Below are 20,894 nucleotides of genomic sequence, written 5' to 3'. Positions count from 1 at the left end.
GCCAAGAAGGGAACACAAATATTTAGGTGCTTCACAAAACATTGCTAAGCTCTGGGTAATTTCATAGTTACATCAGCCCAGTGGCTACTAAAAAAAGACTCACATAATGTCAAGAAAGCAACAATCCTAAAAAAACAAAACAAAACAAAAACAAAAAACCCCACCAACAACAAATTAACCCTTCTCTTAAAAAAGCAGCCCTGGACAGAACGGCAGCCCTTACGAAATAGCAGCACTGATGGAATGACAGCCCTGATGGAATGGCACAGCAACAAGACATGGCAGCAAAACACACAGCTGGAATTTGAGTGAGATAAGTCAAAAGCAACTTTCTGCACATGCCAGGGAGCTGCTTGCTGACACCAGGCACACTCCAGGGAGCTGCTTGTTGACATCAGGAATGTGCTGGAGATCTGCTTGCTGGTGTCGTGCATGTGCTGGGACCTGCTGACACACACACACACACACACACACACACACACCATGAAATGATGCACTGGGGAACAACTCATTACAGTGAGCAGGAAAGATGGAACCTGAGTGTGTGAGACCAGAAGTCCAGTCCCATCATTGCAGGCATGAGCCTGGAACTCTGGTCACAACACAACCATTCTGTACCTGGAACAATGCTCCTGGTGCACACCCAGAGGAACTTGAGTGAGGTACTTTTGGGGGAGGGCCACTGATGTTTGGATGGATCAGAAAGGACCCCTTAAGCCCAATCAGAAGAGAGTGAGATAGTTAGAGCTCATTCTTAAGGAGAAAACCAAGGATTTCTGGTTTTCCAATCAGGTCTCTGTGCTTCCTCAGGTCCAGTTTATCAATTGCCTTCAGGCCAGATCTACCCTAGATGCTGCAGTTATCTGACAGAGGAGGTTGTTTTCATAGGCTTTCTCTATCAAACTAAGACAAATCCAGACAGGGTAGGTGCCACACATTCTTCTGAAGCAGTGACTATCACCTAAGACATGAAAAACACTACCTCTACCACAGTAATGTCATGTAGGAAACAAGCTACCTTACATCCTATATAAGCACAAAGCAAAATTTCACCCCGAAAAAGTGACACAGTATCAATGGATTTCCTGAAGCCAGAAAGTCTGGTGAAACTTTTTGACACAGAATTTAAAAAAATAGTGATTGGATATTTTCAAAGGTGAAACACAAACTTGAAGAATAACAGGACACTGCAAGCAAAAACCAGGAGGAGCTTAAAAAAAAAGAAATTCAAAACAATGCAGAGACAACAAATGAGGCATTAGAGTCTCTGGGAAAAACAAGAAACCACATTTCAAAATATGAGAACCAATGTTTCAGATGCTGTCAACATGATTGAGGGTCACATGAATAGGATTAAAGAGATGGAACACAGAACCAGTGAGACAGATGATAGAATTGTCACCATTGACCTGCTAGAGCAAAAAGCAGACTCAAAAAGGAAGGAAAAAAGAAGAAAACCAAAGAATTAAAAAAAAGGGAAAAAAGAAAACTTAAGAATAATGTGGGACATCATCAAAAGAAATTAACATGTGCATCATCAGAATCCCAGAACAGGAAGAAGCAAGTAAAGGCACCAAAAAAGTTGTAGAAGGATTACTAAAGGAAAACTCCCTGACATAATGAAGAATGAGAGAATATATATTCAAGAAGCTGAGCAAAAACCATCTAGAATAGACCCTAATGAAAAACACTAAGGCATAACATAAACAAATTGGCCAGAACCAAAAATAAGACGAGAATTCTGAGAGCAGAAAAGGAGAAACAAAGAGTAACTTATAGGGGAGAGCAGATAAGATTAAGTGCTGATTTCTCAGCAGAAACCATGCGAGCAAGAAGACAGTGGGATGATACATATCGAACACTCAGAGAACACAACTGTCAACAAAGAACACTGTATGCAGCAAAATTATCCACTAATTTGAGAGATCAAGATATTCTCAGAAAAATGGAACCTAAGCGAGTTTGTAAAAATAAGACCAGCATTGCAGAAAAGACTAAAAGATGTCCTTCCTACAGAGTTACCACAGAAAGCAGCATGGGCCAAAGTAGCTAGCAACAACACTAAAAATAACTCAACACAATGATAGCAATAAAACCTTGCCTCTTAATAATCACACTGAATGTGAATGGTTTAAAAGCACCACTGAAGAGAAAAAGAGTTAACAGATTAGATAAAAAAGAAAAAAAAATCCATCAAGAGACACTCTTGAAAAACAAAGATTTAAAAAATATTTAAAATAAAAGGGTGGGGAAAATATACCAAGCGAACGGCAACCAGAAAAAAGCATGAGTAGTGATATTAAACTCTGATAAAAAAAATTTCAATGCAAAAACCATCACAAAGAACCAGTAAGATCACTACGTAATGCTTAAAGCATCAATAGAAAAGAGGATAAAAAAAATAATAAATATCTATGCACCAAACGAAAAACCTGCAAAATATATAAAACAAACAATAACAAAACTTAAGAAGGAAATAAACAACACTACTATAGTAGTTGGAGACTTCAATACACCAGTCTCAAAAAAAGATAGAGGTACCAGAAAGAAACTTAATTATGTAAAGAATTAAATCACACAATAAATAATAAATCAACTCAATCTCATAGATATTTATAGGCTAATGCACCCCAAAAAAGTACAGTGCCTTCTCCTCCAATGTACATGGAAGGTTCTCCTAAATAGATCACAGTTTAGCTCATAAGGCAAGCATCAATACATTAAAATCATAGAAATAATACAAAGCACAATGCTTTGTAATGCTCAAGCCACAATGCTACAAAATTAGAAATTAATAACAAGAGGAAAAGGAGAAAAAACACATACATTTGGAAGCTGAACAACATCTTGCTTGAACATAACTGAGTACTAGAAGAAATAACAAATGAAACAAAAAAAGGTTTCTTGAAACAAATGACAATGAAAACATGACTTACCAAAACCTCTGGGAAATAGCAAAAGAAAGAAGTAATCAGAGGTCAATTTATAACAATAAGCAAACACATCAAAAGGCAGGAAAACATGACTCTCTAACCCAGCATCGAGCAGCAAGAAAACCCCACACCCTCTCAAAAACCTGAAATAATAAAAATATAGAACAAAAATAAGTTAAATAGAACACAGAAAAACAATTGAAAACTAGGAGTTGGTTCTTTGAAAAGATCAATAAATCCAACAAACCACTAGCAACACTAATAGAACAAAATGAAGGAAAAGATACAAATAATCTGTATAAAAGATGAAATGGACAATGTCAAAACAGAAACAACTGTAACAAAAAGGCTAACATTGGAATATTATGAAACACGATTCTCAACAAATATGAAAACCTAGAGTAAATGGGAAAACACTTAGAAATTCACAATCTACCTAAACTGACCCTCCGCAGCAAATTCATGAGGTCCTCCTCAGTTTCAGCAAGCAGGGTTGTGTCAACTGCATAACACAGATTGTTAATAGATCTTCCACCAATCTTGATGCCACAATTCTCCTCATAGAGGCCAGCCTCTCAGATAATCTGCTCTGCATACATGTTGAAAAGGTATGGAGACAGGATGCATCCCTGGCGTACACCCTTACCAATTTTGAACCATGCAGTGTTACCCTGCTCTGCTCTGACTACTGCCTCTTGCTCCAAGTATAGGTTTCATATTAGCACGATTAAATGTTCTGGGATTCCCATTCTTCTCAGAGTCAGCCACAGTTTGTTATGATCCACACAGTCAAATGCCTTTGCATAATCAATGAAACACAAATAGACATTCTTCTGGTATTCTCTGCTTTCAGTGAAGATCCATCGAACATCAGCAACAATATCCCTAGTACCACGACCCCTTCTAAACCCAGCCTGGACTCCCGGCAATTCTCTGCTGATGTGCTGTTCTAATCGTTTTTGGATAATCTTCAGTACAATCTTGCTTGCATGTGAAATCATTGACACTGTTCTGTAGTTTCCACACTCAGTTGGGTCACCTTTCTTTGGAATGGGAACAAATATAAATCTCTTCCAGTCAGTTGGCCAAGTGGTTGTTCTCCAGATTTCTTGGCACAACTTGGTGAGCACATCCAGGGCAACATCTGTTATCTGAAATACTACAATTGGTATACCATCTATTCCTGCACTTGCTGCAGAGGATCAAGGACTGCAGCCTTCAGTATGGACTGAGGCTCAATGTCAAGAAGACAAAGATACAGTGTCAGGATGGATGGCGAAGAGATTGAGCTTGTTCACCGCTTCAGTTTGCTCGGCTCCACAGTCAACACTCTTGGCACCAGCAGTCAGGAAATCAAAAAGTGTATCGTTAGAGAAAAGCTTGAAAGAACTCTAAAAGCACTAGTGTACAACGTAAACAGTCTTCCAAACATCCTGAAAAATCTACAATCAGGAGAGGGTAAAATAGATGAATGGGACCTTCTAAGATTAAAATTCTGTGTACATCCAAAAACTTCTCCAACAGGGTAAAAAGGGAAGCCATAGATTGGAAAAAATATTTGGTAACGATATGTCTGATAAGGAAATTATATCTAGAATGTATAAAATACTCAAGCACCACAGCAAGATAAAGGTAAACAACCCAGTTGCAAAATGGGCACAGGATATGAACAGACACTTCACCAAGGAAGACATTCAGATGATGACAAAGACATGAAGAAAGGCTCAATATCCCTAGTTCTAAGAGAGGTGCAAATCAAAACAATTATGACATATCATCTGATGACAATAAAAATAGCAATATTTTTTTAAAAAGCAATATTTAATAGAACAGCAAACAACAAATGCTGGTGAGGTTGTGGAGAGACTGGAACCCTTATTCACTGCTGGTGGGAATGTTAAATGGTGTTACAATTATGGAAGGCAGTATGGTGCTTTCTACTACAGGGAATATACTCTAATGAAACTAGAACTCTGCCACCCAAGCAGATATATGCGCACCCATTTTTATTGCAGCTTTGTTCACAATAGCAGAGTTGTAAATAACCCAAGTGCCCAACAAAAAATTAATAGATAGAGAAGTTCTGGTATATTCACACAACAGAATACTATGGTGCATCACAAAACAAAGAACTCACGAAATATCATATAAAATGGGTGAACCTGGCGGATATTGTACTGAATGAAATATGTCAGTCACAAAAGGACAAATATTGCATAGTACCATTGTTGTAAAGTGTGACTGACAGCAGGGTTGGGGAAACTAAAAGGGGATAAATAATGTATTCTGCATTGAAATAGGTGAGGGATAAAACTGTTTAGGTGGAATATATGATTAGGTATTATTGTCATAACAAGTGTCAAGAATAAAAGCTGCATAGCAAAGTGGACTGGGGGAGGGGCAGATTTTATAACAATGAAAGAATTTTTTGGTGGGTTTTTTTTTTGTTTTTTTTTTTTTTTGTTTTTGTTTTTTTACTTTTCAAAGAGAAAATGAACTGGCAGGGAGGGGTGGCCAGGGAGGAAAGTGTGAAACAATGAATGAATGGAAATCCAAAGACTCTGTAAACTTTCATTAAAATGAAAAAAAAAAAGAGCTAGATTAAAAAAATACTGAACTGGCCAATGTCTTAGGCACATTTTTACAGCAATAAATTTTTTTCAATTAAAAAAAAAAGCAGACTCAATCTATGCCCCAGATAGAATCAGAAGAAATATGGTGGAGTTATTTTATCAGCTACAGAAAAAGATACAAATGTAGAAACTTTGGAAGTCAATAAAAGAGTACATACATCAGAGACAGCATTCCAGATGAAATACTTCAAGAATGAAAGAAAGAATGCATAGATAGACTAGATCAAGAGATACAAGAACTTAAAAAAAATCATCACAAGATAGGGAGAGTACAACCAACACAGTACTGAAAATACAATACATGAAAATGCAATACAGAATATTAAGACCAAAATGGCAGAAGTGTCCAACATGTTGTTGCTGTTGTTGTTGTTGTTGTTGTTAAGTGCCGTGGAGTCGCAGGCAACTCATAGCGACCCGATGAAGGAGAGTCCTCGACGCTTGGGTGCCTTTCATTTTCTCTCCAGGTTCATAAGGTTTCCGGAGGCAAGCTATTACGGAAGTAGATGCCACTCCTCCTTCCACGCTTGTTTAATCTTTAATCGGGGAGCTCCACCCCACTCTCAGTCCGCATTGGGTAGCCAACCATTAACGCATTTGACACATCCAGTGTCACAGTGTTCAGCCTCACAGCAACCACAAGTGACCGCGGGACGGCAACTTGTACACCAGGGCTATACGACCTAGAGGAATGTCTGAACAAAAACAATGAAAGACTGGCCGGAGGGCCACAAACTAAAAGTCACCCACCTTTGTCTTGTGTGTCCAATATACAGGTAGGGAAAAAAAAGAACACAACAAATGGAACACAGAGTCAGTGAGCAGGAAGACAAGAGCCTCACCAGAAACACACTAGAAATATCAGAGATGACACGTAAAGAAAATGAGGAGAACATTAGAATCATGTGGAATGACATCAAAAGGAATGACATGTGTTTGATTGGAATTCCAGAACAGGGGAGTGACAGGGCAATCACTGAGAAGATTGTGGAATAAGTACTAGGAGAAAACTTCCTAGATATTTTGAAGAATGGATAAATACACATTCAAGAAGTATAGAGAAATCAAATAGACTAGAACACAAAAGAAATAGATCAAGACATATCATAGTTAAAATCTTCAAATTAAAAGATAAAGATAGAATTCTAAAAGCAGCATGAGAGGACAAAAAGAGTTACCTACAAAAGGGAAACAATTAGATTAAGTATTGATTTCATAGCAAAAACTATGTGAGCTAGAAGGCAACAGGATGCCATATACAGATAGTTGAAAAATAACAATTGCCAGCCAAGGATCCTGTACTCAGCAAAGTCCTCCATCAAATATGAAGGGGAAATGAGATTATTTTCAGAAATGAAAGTACTTGGGAATTTGGGAAAAAAGAAAAAAGAGCAGAACTACAGGAAATATTGAGTGAAGTTTCTCACAAGGAGACGCCAAAGGAAAGTGCATGGACCATAGTAACCAGAAACAACAAAAAAAGAAACATAGCAAAATAGCAAAAGTAAAACCTGGCCTGGCAATAATCACAATTAATGTGAATGGACTAAGGTACCAATGGGGAAATGACAACCTCTTCAATGAATGGTGCTGGCAAAACTGGACTGCCACCTGCAGAAAGCTGAAACAAGATCCACATCTCACACTATACACAGAAATCACCTCAAACTGGATCAGAGACCTGGGAGCAAAGCCCCAAACCATCAAGTTCATAAGAGATAAACGAAGAGCAAGCTTAGAGCCCCTAGTCTCTAAAAGGATTGCCAAATATAACCAGAAGTGCACAATCTAAAGGAGATAAAATTGATTAATAGAACCTTCTAAAGATTAAATCCCTCTGTGCATCAAAAACTATTTCCATCAGGGTGAAAAGAAAACCTACCGACTGGGAACAAACATTTGACAATACCATCTCAGACAAGAGTCTCATAATGAAAATTTACAGAATACTCCTGTGCCTCCACAAGAAAAAGGCTGATAACCCAATTTCAAAATGAGCAAAAAACCTGGAAAGAATTTTCACAGAGGAAGATATTAGAATGGCCAACAGACACATGAAGAAATGCTCAAAATCACTAGCAATAAGAGAGATACAAATCAAACCAAAATGAAGTACCATCTCACTCCAGTAAAAGTGGCAAAGTTTAGCAAGACAGCAAGTAATAAATACTAGAGAGGATGTGATGAGATAGGAACTCTTATGCATTTTAGTGTGATTATAAAATGGTACAACCATTCTGGAAAGCAGTTTCACACTTCCTCAATAAGCTGAACATAGAAATTCTACACGATCCAGCTATTCCACTGCTTGGAACATACTCTGAGAAAATGAGAACTGAGACACAAATGGAGACTTGTACGTCAGTGTTCATAGTAATGTTATTCACCGTCGCAAGAACATAGAAACAACCTAGATGTCCAACCACAATCAAATGGATTGAGAAATTATGGTATATTCATACAGTGGTATACAATGCAGCTTGCAGAAGCAATGATTTTTTAAATTATTTCCTAACTTGGGAGGGACTGGAAAGCATTATGCTGAGTGAATTAACTCAGTCCCACAAGAACAAATATTGTAAAAAACCATTGTTGTAGGATGATTATGAGGATCCAAGAAGGAGAGGAGGACGGAAGCAGAATGATGAGGAAATGGGGGAGGAATCGGGGTGGGGATTAATTATGAAGTCTTACAATTTGATGGGTGCAGGCGTGAGGGAAATTGGAAGAATCTGGTCTGGAAAACAATATTAGGACTTTGTAAATAAACTGTTGTTGTTATGTGCCGTTGAGTCACTTGCAACAAATAATGACCCTATATGTACAATAGCCCTAAACACTGCTTTGTTCTGTACCAATTGCACTGTCTTTGATACACCAATTCTGATTACCCCAGTCACTGAAACAATACACCTCACAGAGGGTCTTCCCCTCCTGCGCTGTCCCTCCATACTCCTATGCATGATGTCCCTCTCCAAGGATCAGTCCCTCCTTACAACATGTCCAAAGTATGTCAGACAAAGCCTCAGAGTCCTTGCCTCCAAGGAGCGCCCGGTTTAACCCTCTCCAGGATGAATCTGTTTGTTTTCTTAGCAGTCCATGATGCACTCAATACTCTTCTCCAGCATCACAGCTCAAAGGCATCAATTCTCCTTCTGTCCTCCTTGGTCATTGTCCAACTCTCTGATGCATAACAAGTGATTGTAAAGACCATGGCCTGTATCAGATGCACCTTAGTCTCCAGAGAGACACCATTGCTCTTCAGTACCTTGGAGAGGTCCCTAACACCAGACTTTCCACAGCAAAGCGCCTTTTAATTTCCTGGCTGCTGGTGCCAAGAGTGTTGACTGTGGAGCCAAGCAAACTAAAGTTGTGAACAATCTCAATCTTTTCACCATCCATCCTGATGCTGCCAATTGGTCCAGTAGTGAGAATTTTTGTCTTCTTGACATTGAGCTTCAATCCATACTGAAGGCTGCAGTCCTTGACCGTCTGCAGCAAGCGCTTCAGGTCCTCCTCAGTTTCAGCAAGCAGGGTTGTGTCATCTGCATAACACAGATTGTTAATAGATCTTCCACCAATCCTGACACCACACTTCTTCTCATAGGGTCCAGCCTCCCAGATAATCTGTTCTGCATACAAGTTGAAAGAGCACGGAGACAGGACACATCCCTGGCATACTCCCTTCCCAATTTTGAACCATGCAGTGTTTCCTTGACCTGTTCTAATGACTGCCCCTTGGTCCAAATATAGGTTTCACATTAGCACAATCAAATGTTCTGGGATTGCCATTCTTCTCAGAGTCAGCCACAGTTTGTTATGATCCACACAGTAAAACGCCTTTGCATAATCAATGAAACACAGATTGACATTCCTCTGCTATTCCTTGCTTTCAGCTAAGATCCATCTAAAATTAGCTACAATATCCCTTGTACTATGACCCCTTCTAAAGCCAGCTTGGACTTCTGGCAGTTCTCTGCTGATGTGCTGTTCCAGTCGTTTTTGGATAATCTTCAGTAGAATCTTGCTTGCATGTGAAATCAATGATATTGTTCTATAGTTTGCACTCTCTGTTGATTCACCTTTCTTTGGAATAGGAACAAATATAGATCTCTTCCAGTCACTTGGCCAAGTGGTTGTTCTCCAGATTTCTTGACACAACCTAGTAAGCACTGGCAGCATCTGTCAGCTGAAACATGTCAATTGGTATACCATCTATTCCTGGGGCCTTATGTTTTGCTATTTCCTTCAAAGCAGCTAGAAATTCTTCCTTCATCACCATAAGCTCTTGCTCGTATGTTGTTTCATTAAATTCCTCTGTGTCTGCCAATTCCTTTTGATACAGTCACTCAGTATATTCTTCCCATCTTCTTTTAATATTTTAGCTGTGGTGTTTGGGAAGAGCATTGAGTGTGCCAGAGACTTCTAAGAAAATAAACAGATTTTCCTGGAGAGGTTTAAAGCAGGCTGCTCCTTGGAGGTAAGGATTCTGAGTCTTCATCTGACATACTTTGGACATATTGTAAGGAGTGACTGGTCCTTGGAGAGGGACATCGTGCTTAGGAGGTAGAGCGACAGCAAAGGAGGGGAAGACCCTCTATGAGGTGGATAGATTCAGTGACTGGGGTAATTGGGATGGGTGTGTCAGAGGCAGTGTGATTGGCACAGGATAGAACAGGATTTAGGGTTTTTGTATACAGGGTCGCTATGAGTTGCAAGTGACTTGACGGCACATAACAACAACAACAAAGTAAAATCTTAGTAAAATTTATTTTTAAAAAAACCAGCTAGAATAGTATTTAGAGAAGTGCTATAAATTCAAAAAGAATTCTTCTGGATTCAGAAGAAGCAATAGCACAGGGATATCATTCCTATTCTCAGATCCTGATTGAAAGTGGAGACAACAGCATGATGTTAACAAGGCAGGATTACAAATGAGTAGTTGTATAAAGACAGAATTAGCCTTGAAAACCAGGCCAGGGGCTGATTGTGGGACAGACCATCAACTACTCATATGCAAGTTCAAGCTGAAGTTGAGGAAAATTTAATCAAATCCATGGGAGCCAAAATTTGACCTTAAGTTTTTCCCACTTGAATTTCAAAACCATCTCAGGGATAGGTTTCTAGCCTTGAGTACCAATCAGCGTAGACCAAATGAGCTCTGGGAGGATATAAAAAAAATCGTCCATGAAGAACGCAAAAGATCATTTCAAAGACTGAAAAAGAAGAAGAAAAGACCAAGATGGATGTCAGATGAGACTCTGAATATTGCATTAGAGCTCCAAGAAACAAATGTCAAAGGAAGAAACCAAGAAATCAAAGAGCTGAACAGAAAATTTCAAAAGGCAGCTCGGGATGACAAAGCAAGATATTATAATGACATGTGCAGAGAGCTGGAGTCAGAAAATCAAAAGGGTCGAACTCGCTCAGCATTTCTTAAGCTGAAGGAGTTGAAAAACAAATTCAAGCCAAGAGAGGCAATACTTAAGGACACTTTGGGTAGAAAGTTAAATGATCCAGGAAGTGTTAAAAAGATGATGGAAGGAGTACACAGAGTCACTGTATCAGAAGGAATTGGCTGACTTAGAAGAATTTCATAAAATAACATATGAGCAAGAGCCTGTGGTGATGAAGGAGGAAGTTCAAGTTGCTCTGAAGGAATTGGTTAAAAACAAGGCTCCAAGAGTTGAAGGCGTACCAATAGATGTATTTCAACAAACAGAGGGTGCCCTGGATGTTCTCAATAAGTTGTGCCAAGAAATCTGGAGGACAGCCAGCTGGCCAACTGACTGGAAAATATTATAGCTAATGTTAGATGGATCTTGGCAGAAAACAGAGAATACCAGAAGAATGTGTATCTGTGCTTCGTTGACTATGCAAAGGCTTTTGACTATGTGGATCACAAGAAGTTATGGTTGACTCTGAGAAGAATGGGAATCCCAGAACATTTGATTGTGTTTATTCAAAACCTATACTTGGACCAAGAGACTGTCTTCAGAATAGCAAGGAGACACTACATGGTTCAAAATCAAGAAGGGGGTCCATCTGGTATGTATTTTGTCTCCATACCTTTTTCAATCTGTATTCAGAACAGATCAAATGAGGTGCTGGACTGTATAGGAAGAATGTGACATCAGGATTGATGGAAGAGTCATCAACAACCTGCATTATGCGGATGGCACAACCCCACTTGTTGAAACTGAGGAGAACCTGAAGCACTTGCTGCAGAAGGTCAAGAACTTCAGCCTTCAATAAGGATTGAAGATCAACATCAATAAAACAAAGATTCTTACCACGGGGCCAATTGGCAGCATCAGTATGGATGGCGAAGAGATTGAGATAGTTAACAGTTTTAGTTTACTTGGCTCCACAGTCACACGCTTGGTAACAGCAGCCAGAAAATCAAGAGACAAAATGCGTTGAGAAAGTAAGCTGTGGGAAAGTCAGCTGTGAGGCCTCTCAAGAGTACTGAAGAGCAACGACGTCAGGCTGGAGACTAAGGTGTGCCTGATCCAGGCTATAGTCTTTGCAATTACTTGCTATGCATCATAGTGTTGTGCAGTGCTAGGGATGATAGAAAGATAATTGATGTCTTTGAGCTGTGGTGCTAGAGAAGAGTGTTGAATGGATTGATAGGAGAACAAACAGGTTTGTCCTGGAGAGGGTGAAGCCAGAATGCTCCTTGGAGTCAAGGATTCTGAACCTTCGTATGACATATTTTGGGCACGTTGCAAGGAGGGACTGGTCCTTGGAGAGGGACATCATGCTTGGGAGAGTGGAGAGACGGCACAGGAGAGGAAGACCCTCGATGAGATGGATCAATTCTGTGATTGGGGTGGTGGGAATGAGTGTGTCGGAGATGGCAAGGTTGGCACAGGATAGAACAGCGTTTAGGGCTCTTGTACATAGGGTCGCTATGAGTCTACAAGCAACTCAATGGCACATAACAACAACCACCACAACCAGTTAAGTGTAGATTTCCTCAAGGGTTTAGCATGCAGTGTATTTATGTTTGAACTCTGTCAAAAAAACCTAGAGAGCTTTTTACATATTGTTGTCTGGCTTGCATTCTAACCTAAATAGCTGGTCTCTAGTTTTTTGCTAGCACTATCTTTGACCCTACTTCCCAAGAAACTACCTTTGGACTTGTCACCCTCTGAAAGCAGAAGCTTCCAAAGCCACTTATGTGAGACATTGCTTCTCCAAACACTTCTATCTTAAGTCTGACCTACATAACTTGGACTTTCCACTACAAGTACATGAGCCATTTCTTTGAAGTAAATCTATTATATGTTTCGATGCACAGTTAAGTCAGAACCAACTAACACATAGCTTACCTATTGCACGTATTCAGCACAGAAGGAGATTGACTATTTTTCCAATGGAACAGCAAGTAGATTTCAAATATACATACATACATACATACATACACACATACATATATTTTGGAAGCAGGATTGGGACCCACTTCCTAAACAACATGCACCTGGAAACTCTATGAACTTTAAAATGTTTCAGGCCTTTTGTTCATGGGGTCACTATTAGTCATACTTGACTTGATGGCAATCAACAACAACTATATATTTTTTACCCCCACAAAAAACCTTTCATTGCCATCAAGTTAGAATTGACCCACAACTGACCTTCCAGTAAGTTTTCAGAAGCTGTAAATCACATGGGAGGAGCCTGATCGTCTTCTCCCAAAGAGTAGCTGATAGATACATTAAAACTCCCTGTCTTTGAATTGGATGCAGACCATAATGCAGAAACATCTTATATATAAGCTTCAATGGTTTGCTTTCTCTAGAGACTCAGCCTAAAACAGATGGGAAATTCCACAAGGGACACAAAATTGATAGATTGACTTCTCAGTTTGAGAAAAAAATCAAAACCAAACAAAAGAAAACCCATGAATTTCCTAAGACCTAGACCCATGCCACCTGACTCCCATTCTGGCCCTTTCCAGAGCGCTGGACACTCTTCTGATGACCTAATCTTGACCAGAACACATGCTTTAACATCTCCACTCATTGGACTGCAAGTAGATCATTAAACTGAGGACAATGTCATGGCTGCTTTCGAGTTCTATCACTACCGGTGACCTACGCAAGAATGTGCTAGAGAGTGTGGATTATTTCTACCACCATAGAGAAGAAGGTTAAAGGCATAGAATTATGCATGGAGAGAATAAATTCCCAAATGCATAACAGGGATTTTCTCCTCCCAGCTATGAAGTATTGCACCTGACCATGTCAGCTTGATATTTGAAAGAAATGCGTCAGGAGGAATAGATAAATCCTGGCAATTTGAAATGTCACCTACTTCTCCTGTTGTGGCTAAGTTTCCCTAGTTTAAGACAGATCTTCTCTCCTTGCCCAAGCTAAATTGTATCTCTCTTTCACTTTTTTTGGTGAGAGTACAGGATTAGGTGTCCAGTATGCAAATATTTGGACCTTTCCCAAAAGCTTTCTATCCCCATCCTTCTCAGCAATAACCACCCCCCCTCGTTTTCTTGCAATCACAAAAAGACAGCCAAATTGTTGCCAGTTTGCAAAGCATCTGCTTTTACTATTTGGCATACTGTGGGGCTGGGGTGGCAGAGGATTTGATTGGCCTCCCAGGATTTATTAGATTTGATACATTGTGTGTCAGCTAGAGGTACCTCTTCTCCCTAGTCCCATGCTCTGTGTGCTGCCTTGTGACTGGCTCATTGTTGATCACTTGTTCCTAAAGCCTAGTTCTAGGATCAACTACTCTTTCTTTGACAAATTCTCCAAGTCCACTTTTTTGCTCACATGTTCAACCTCTTAATAAATATGAAAAGAGACCAATGTTTTTTTTTTAATTTTCATCATTATTTGGGACTTGAGGGGAAGAAGTTGCCCATAAAAGACTCCTGATTTACAGACACCTTCTTATGCTCAGTTAGGTTCAACAGTCCTCAGTACTATGTCCATACGCATGCTTGGCCAGAAGTTCAATCACTGAGACTGCAAAAATGGGCCTCTGAGATCCCAAAGAATGAGCTCTATGACCTAGATTGCTCTCTTCCTTCCTATCTACACATCCACATTTCCCCCAAACTTCTCTACCCAGCTCAGTATTTACCTTGTTTAAAAATTCTCTTCTGACTATTTATCCTACTCAACATTCCTTGCCATGGTATTAACTACCATACACCACTGGCTGCCTCACACATAATCAGCTGTTTGGTGGTTTATTTTATTTTATTTTTTTTAAGTGGGTAGAGAGAAAAAGGTCAGCAAGAGTCTGGAATTTGTCAACCTGGGTCTGAAGTCCAGTATATCTTTGTTCAGGCTAGGACCTTGAAGTGACTATTACCTAATATATAAAATGGAATTAATAATTATTCCTAGGCTTATGAAAATTAAGCAAAATCCTACATGCCAAGTGCCTAGTACTGAATAAATTCTAAAGACTAGTTCTTTCCATTGTCCCCATCTCTCCTTGGAGGGTAGGGGTCAGATCTCACTTACACCAATTATTGTCTGTGTTTTGATGAAGATGGATTATTTACCTATTGACATTTGGATGATTATTATAGTTGCTTCAACAGAAACACAATAGATAAGGCAACAAAGGATAGGAAGACATGGTGCGGAGGCTATGGCATTATCTCTGCAGCTTAGCTTTACACAAGTTACTGTGCACTTCTCCCTGTGTTTTTCTATGAAAAAAAAGCTAAGAGTAAACAATAATCACGGAATAGTTACATGAGTTAAATGAAAAAATCTTGTCACATGACAAGCGCATAGTGAATCCTCCATATGTATAGGTGTTATATTTACTGTTGTTATAGTGACATCAAGTCAGAAACAACCCATAGCTGTCCTTTGGTGGATTTTCAGAGGCATTTAATTACACAGGAGGAGATTGTTAACCCAAACTGCTTGTCTTTGGGATTGCAGCCCAGCTTCTTACCACCAGGCCAGCAGAGCTGCCTATCTTTACTGTTAGGACATGTTTGAATGAAAACAAATATCTCAGCTGGCCATTTTTTCCTTACAACTGCAAAAATGTTTTAAAAATTAACCAAATCAAACAGGGAACTTGGATTAGAAATTTTTCTCTTTGGGTCGAGCATGACTTGGATGAAATTTGCAATGATCTACTTTTCATCATCATACAGGATCTTTCTTCAAAATGAAACACTTCTTCCAGAGCTGAACCAGGTGACTGATATCTCTATCCTGAGCTTCTCATTTGGGTTGAATTTACCACTGAGACCTTTGTGAATTTTTGGTCCAGATTAAAAGCAACTATGTACAGAAACAGGACAAAAGACTTTAGAACACAAGCAAAGATTTTTCTCGGCTCTCTGTGAGAAAGAGGGCTGACCTGAGACCCCAAGCACACAGGTTGCTTCAGTTGGTGACCCTGATATCCTGCCACACCAGAGATAAAGGAAGACACTAAGCTGCATGAGAAAATGTGGGAAAGGTGGGGCTCTGTGCCAAGAGCGAGCACTGTCCATTGCTTGTGGGGAGATGAGACTGAGGTTTTCCTGCAGATATAGGTGGCTCCAACTGAGGTTCCTTGCCTCCATGGCTGCAGGATAATCCTAAGAGCCAAACAGGACAAGAAACTTTAAGATACAGAGCTACAAGCAGAGGAAAGATTTTTTTCTTCACTTTTTGCAGGAGGAAGGACTGATTTGAGACAAGCTGGTTCAGCTGGTAGCCCTGAACTCTGATCTCCTGCCAACCAGAGACATAGGAAGACATTAAGCTTCAAGAGAAAAGAGGAATAAAAACACTGCTCAGCTTCTTAATACATGAAGAAGGACAATAGAGTTGGCTACAGGGGACTACATCAAGGCAAGATTCCCATAGGACTGAAGTGAAGAATGGAAAGAATTTCAAGGACTTTAGGAAAGGCAAATTTTCTCAGAAAGGACTTTTAGTAGAGTGAGTGGCTCTAGATTGTTCAACCCCATAGATTGAACATTTTGACATGGAAACTAATCAGTGACATCATAAAGACAAGAATCAACAACAACTTTCACAGACATAACAGAAACAGTCTAACACTTAGCAAGAAAAATGTCACTTAATGTTGACAAAGTAGCAGACAACTTCAAACATTGTGAAAAAAACAAAATAAGACTCCTTCAAAAAAGCAGAGAATATTGCAGACCTCAGGAATATGCCAGAGTCATGAAGGCATATAAGGAGACATTTAAAAAGTATAAATTAAAGTAAAATTGATGGAAGAAACAGTGGAAGCCACAAATAAAGGAAATAATCTAGAGGGAGAGAACCAGAAAGAAAGTATACTGATGAAGAGTTATTTGAACATCTATGGAAGAAGTTGAAAATGATGGAAGAAACAATGAGACCACTAAGAAAACAAACACTCCAGAGACAAGGAGTAAGAAGAAGTATATTAATGAGGAAGAGCCTGCATAAAATGGAAGAGAAAATAGAAACTATACACAAAGAGATACAAGAACTTAAAAAAAAAATCATCACAAGATAAGGAGATTACAGCCGACTCAGTACTGGAAATAACAGAAACGCATGTAAATGGAATCCAGAATAATAAGGCTGAAATGACAGAAATGTCCAACATGCTGGAAGGAAGAAATATAGAACAGAAGAGATGGAGCAGATATTTAGTGAGCTGAAAGACAAGTACCTTATGAGAAATGTACTAGAAGAAGAATAAGGAAATCCACACTCAGGAAGCTCAGTGAACACAAAGAGACCCAGAAAGAAAAGCACCAAGACATATCATAGTCAAATTTTCCAAAATATAAAATAAGGATAGAACACTGAAAGTAGCAAGAAAAAAACAGAGTCACCTAAAAATAAAAAGTTATTAGGTTAAGTTCTTATTATTCATCAGAAATCATGCAAACAAGAAGACAATGAGATAGCATATACAGAAAGTTGAAATAAAGCAATTACCAATCGAGGATCCAGTATTCAGCAAAGCTTTCAATCAAATGTGAAGGAGAAAACATCCTTTTCAGAAAAGAAGTTAAAACAAGACCAAATCTACAAGAACTTTTAAGGAAGTCCTTCAAATAGAGATACCAAAAGAAAGTTGATAAACCATAGTAACCAGAAATGACAGGAAAAGAAGCACTGCAAAATGGCAAAGATAAAACGTGACCTGTCAATAATAGCACTTAATGTGAATAGACTAAAGGGACCAATGAAGATAAAAAGAGTAGTAGAATGAATAAAAAAAGAAAGTCCATCAATATGTTCTCTACCAGATACAGATCTAAGAAATAAACTAGTAGAAATTTTAAAAAAAAAATAAATTATGAGAAAGATGGGCTCAAAATCAAAAGCTGGAAAAAATATATCAAGCAAATGACATCCACAAAAAAGCAGGAGTGGTAATAAAACAGAATTCAGGATGAAAACCATCATAAAAGATATGTGGGCGCGCGCGGCAGCCGGACGCCGATTGAGCATGTTCTGTTCCGGCTGGTGACTAATTCACTTTTAATCTGTAAGTGCGCGAAGATGGCAGAACAGGCGCAGAAGTCCGTGCTGTTTGTATGTCTAGGTAACATTTGTCGATCACCCATTACAGAAGCAGTTTTCAGAAAACTTGTCACTGATCAAAACCTTTCAGATAAGTGGATCATTGACAGTGGTGCTGTTTCTGACTGGAACGTGGGCCGGTCACCAGATCGAAGAGCTGTAAGCTGCCTAGGAAATCATGATATTAAAACATCTCATAAAGCCAGACAGGTTAGCAAAGAAGACTTTGCCACATTTGATTATGTACTATGTATGGATGAAAGCAATCTGAGATTTGAATAGGAAAGGTAATCAAGTTAAAAACTGCAAAGCTAAAATTGAACTACTTGGAAGCTATGATCCACAGAAACAACGTATTATAGAAGATCCCTATTATGGGAATGACTCCAACTTTGAGACTGTGTACCAGAAGTGTGTTAGGTACTGCAAAGCCTTTTTGGAGAATGCTCATTAATGCTGCATCCATTCCTTGTTAAAAGCCAACAAGATGAACACCTTTACAGTGATGCTCTACATCTTTTAAATCAATCGATGTGTTATAGTGTAATGTTCCATAGTCCAAGGCCATAGCTATTTTTTCAGTTAATTTCCTGTTTCTTACCTTAAAAAAATAAATGTGGCTGGAAATCAGTTATTATTGGAAGCAGAATAAATAATTTAAAAAAAAAGATATGTAAGGGTTCTATGTAATGATTAAAGGCACGGTAGATCAAGAAGACATAACATTAGTCAAATCTATGAGCCAAATGACAGACACACTAAATACATAAAACAACTATAAACAGAATTGAAGAAACACAGCACCACAATAGCAGTGGGAGACTTTAACACCACTCTCACCAAAAAAATAGGTTAACTCAAAAGACTCTTAAGTAACAAAGATAAAGATGATCTAAATTATACATTCAGGCAACTTGACCTTGTGGATGTATTCAGGGTATTGCACCCAACTAAAACTCAATTCACTTTCTTCTAAAGTGCATGTGATACATTTTCCAGAATGAATCACATATTAGGGCACAAAGCAAAGTTCAAAAAATTCAAAGACATTGAAATTAATACAAAGTATCTTCTCAGACCATAATGCCATAAAACTAGAAATTAACCGTAAGAGGATAAAGCTTATAAAATCTCTAATGTGGAATCTTAATATGACCCTGCTAGAGGACAACTGGGTTATAGAAGAAATAAAGAATGAAATAAAAAAGTTGCATGAAACAAATGATAATTAAAATACAACATACCAAAACTTCACAATAACAAAGAAATGGAAGCAACCAAAGTGCCCATCAACAAATGAATGGATAGAGAAGCTGTTGTATATTAATACAATGGAATACTATGAAGCACTGTAAAGCAAGGAACTTGCAAAATATTATACAAAATGGGTGACCCTGGAGGACATTATGCTGAGTGAAATATCTCAGTTACAAAAGGACAAATATTGCATAATGCCACTGTTGTAGAGCAGAACTGACATGGGGGTTGAGGGAAAACTGAGAAAAAAGGGGATAAATAATGAAAACTACATCTGTTCCAATGGCATTATTTGTATGACAACAGTCCAGAATAAGAGCTGCATAGCAAAGTGAACTGGAGTTGGGGGGGGGGGGGAGAAATTGTGTAAAAATGAATGATTTTTTTAAAAAGAAAAGTGAACTGAGGGGGTAGGGAGGAAAACACGAAACAATAAATGAATGGAAATCCAAGTTTTCTGTAAACTTTTACTAAAATAACAATAAAAATATTTTTAAAAACAAAAAATTCATGAAGACTAAGTGGAATTCATAACAGGTATGCAAGAATGGTTCAACATAAGAAAAACAATCAACGTAATTCACCACATTAACAAAGCAAATAACATGAACCATATGACCTTAGAAATTGATACAGAAAAGGCATTTGATAAAATCCAATATCCTTTCTGGAATAAGACAATCAGCAAACCTGAAATTTTGGGAATTTCCTCAACATAGTGAAAATTATATATTCAAAACCAAGAGTCAATATATTTCACAATGGAGAAAGACTAAATGCATTTTCCTTCTGAACAGGGACCAGACAAAAATAGCTACTGTCACCACTTCAATATTGTACTGAAAATGCAATAGGACAAAAGAAGGAAACAAAAGGCATCTTGATCATCAAAGAGATTGTTAAACTATCACTATACGCAGATGATATGGTAGTGTACACACACACATCAACAACAACAACAACAAACCAACACCCAAGGACTCAACAACAATAAAAACAGACAGAAAAACAAACAAAAAAACTGGTAGAGCTAGTGGACCAGTTTAGTAGGGTTGCAGGATATATTGTCAATATCTAAAAATCAGTGGTATTCCTCTACTATAACAAAGAAAACACAGAGAAAGAAACTAAGAAAGTAAACAATTTATAATAGCCAACCACAAATTGAGATACTTGGAAGGGAAGCTAACTAGAGACACAAAGAAAACTAAAGAACATTTCTGTAACACACAATAAAAGACCTAAATAAATTGAGGTGTGGGGGGGGTGGGAATGTGCTCGTTCAAGGATAGGTAACTTATTATAGTGAAAATGGCAGTCCTACCAGAGGCAACCTACAAAACATGACAGTTCAATGGAATCCCAATAGAGATACCGAAGGCATTGTTCAAGGTGATTGAAAAGGAAATTGTCAAATTTATTTGGAAAGGAAAGAGAGCCCAAATAAGCAAAGTTCTACTGACAAGAATGAATTGGGAAGCATAGCACTCTCTGACTTCAAAACCTACTAAAATTAATAAATTTTAAGGCATTATGATTACCGTAAGAGT

The 20,894-nt window shown here is 38.5% G+C and overlaps 1 pseudogene; it reads left to right on the top strand.

Moving 5' to 3' along the window:
- Positions 1-18,066: 18,066 nt before the first annotated feature.
- On the top strand, positions 18,067-18,541 carry LOC102863494 (annotated as a pseudogene).
- Positions 18,542-20,894: the final 2,353 nt, after the last annotated feature.

This window comes from Elephantulus edwardii, unplaced genomic scaffold, assembly GCF_000299155.1.
Source record: "Elephantulus edwardii isolate Elephantulus edwardi_28Jun2011 unplaced genomic scaffold, EleEdw1.0 scaffold00408, whole genome shotgun sequence".
NCBI lineage: Eukaryota > Metazoa > Chordata > Mammalia > Macroscelidea > Macroscelididae > Elephantulus > Elephantulus edwardii.
This window is presented reverse-complemented; position numbering and strand designations above follow the sequence as displayed.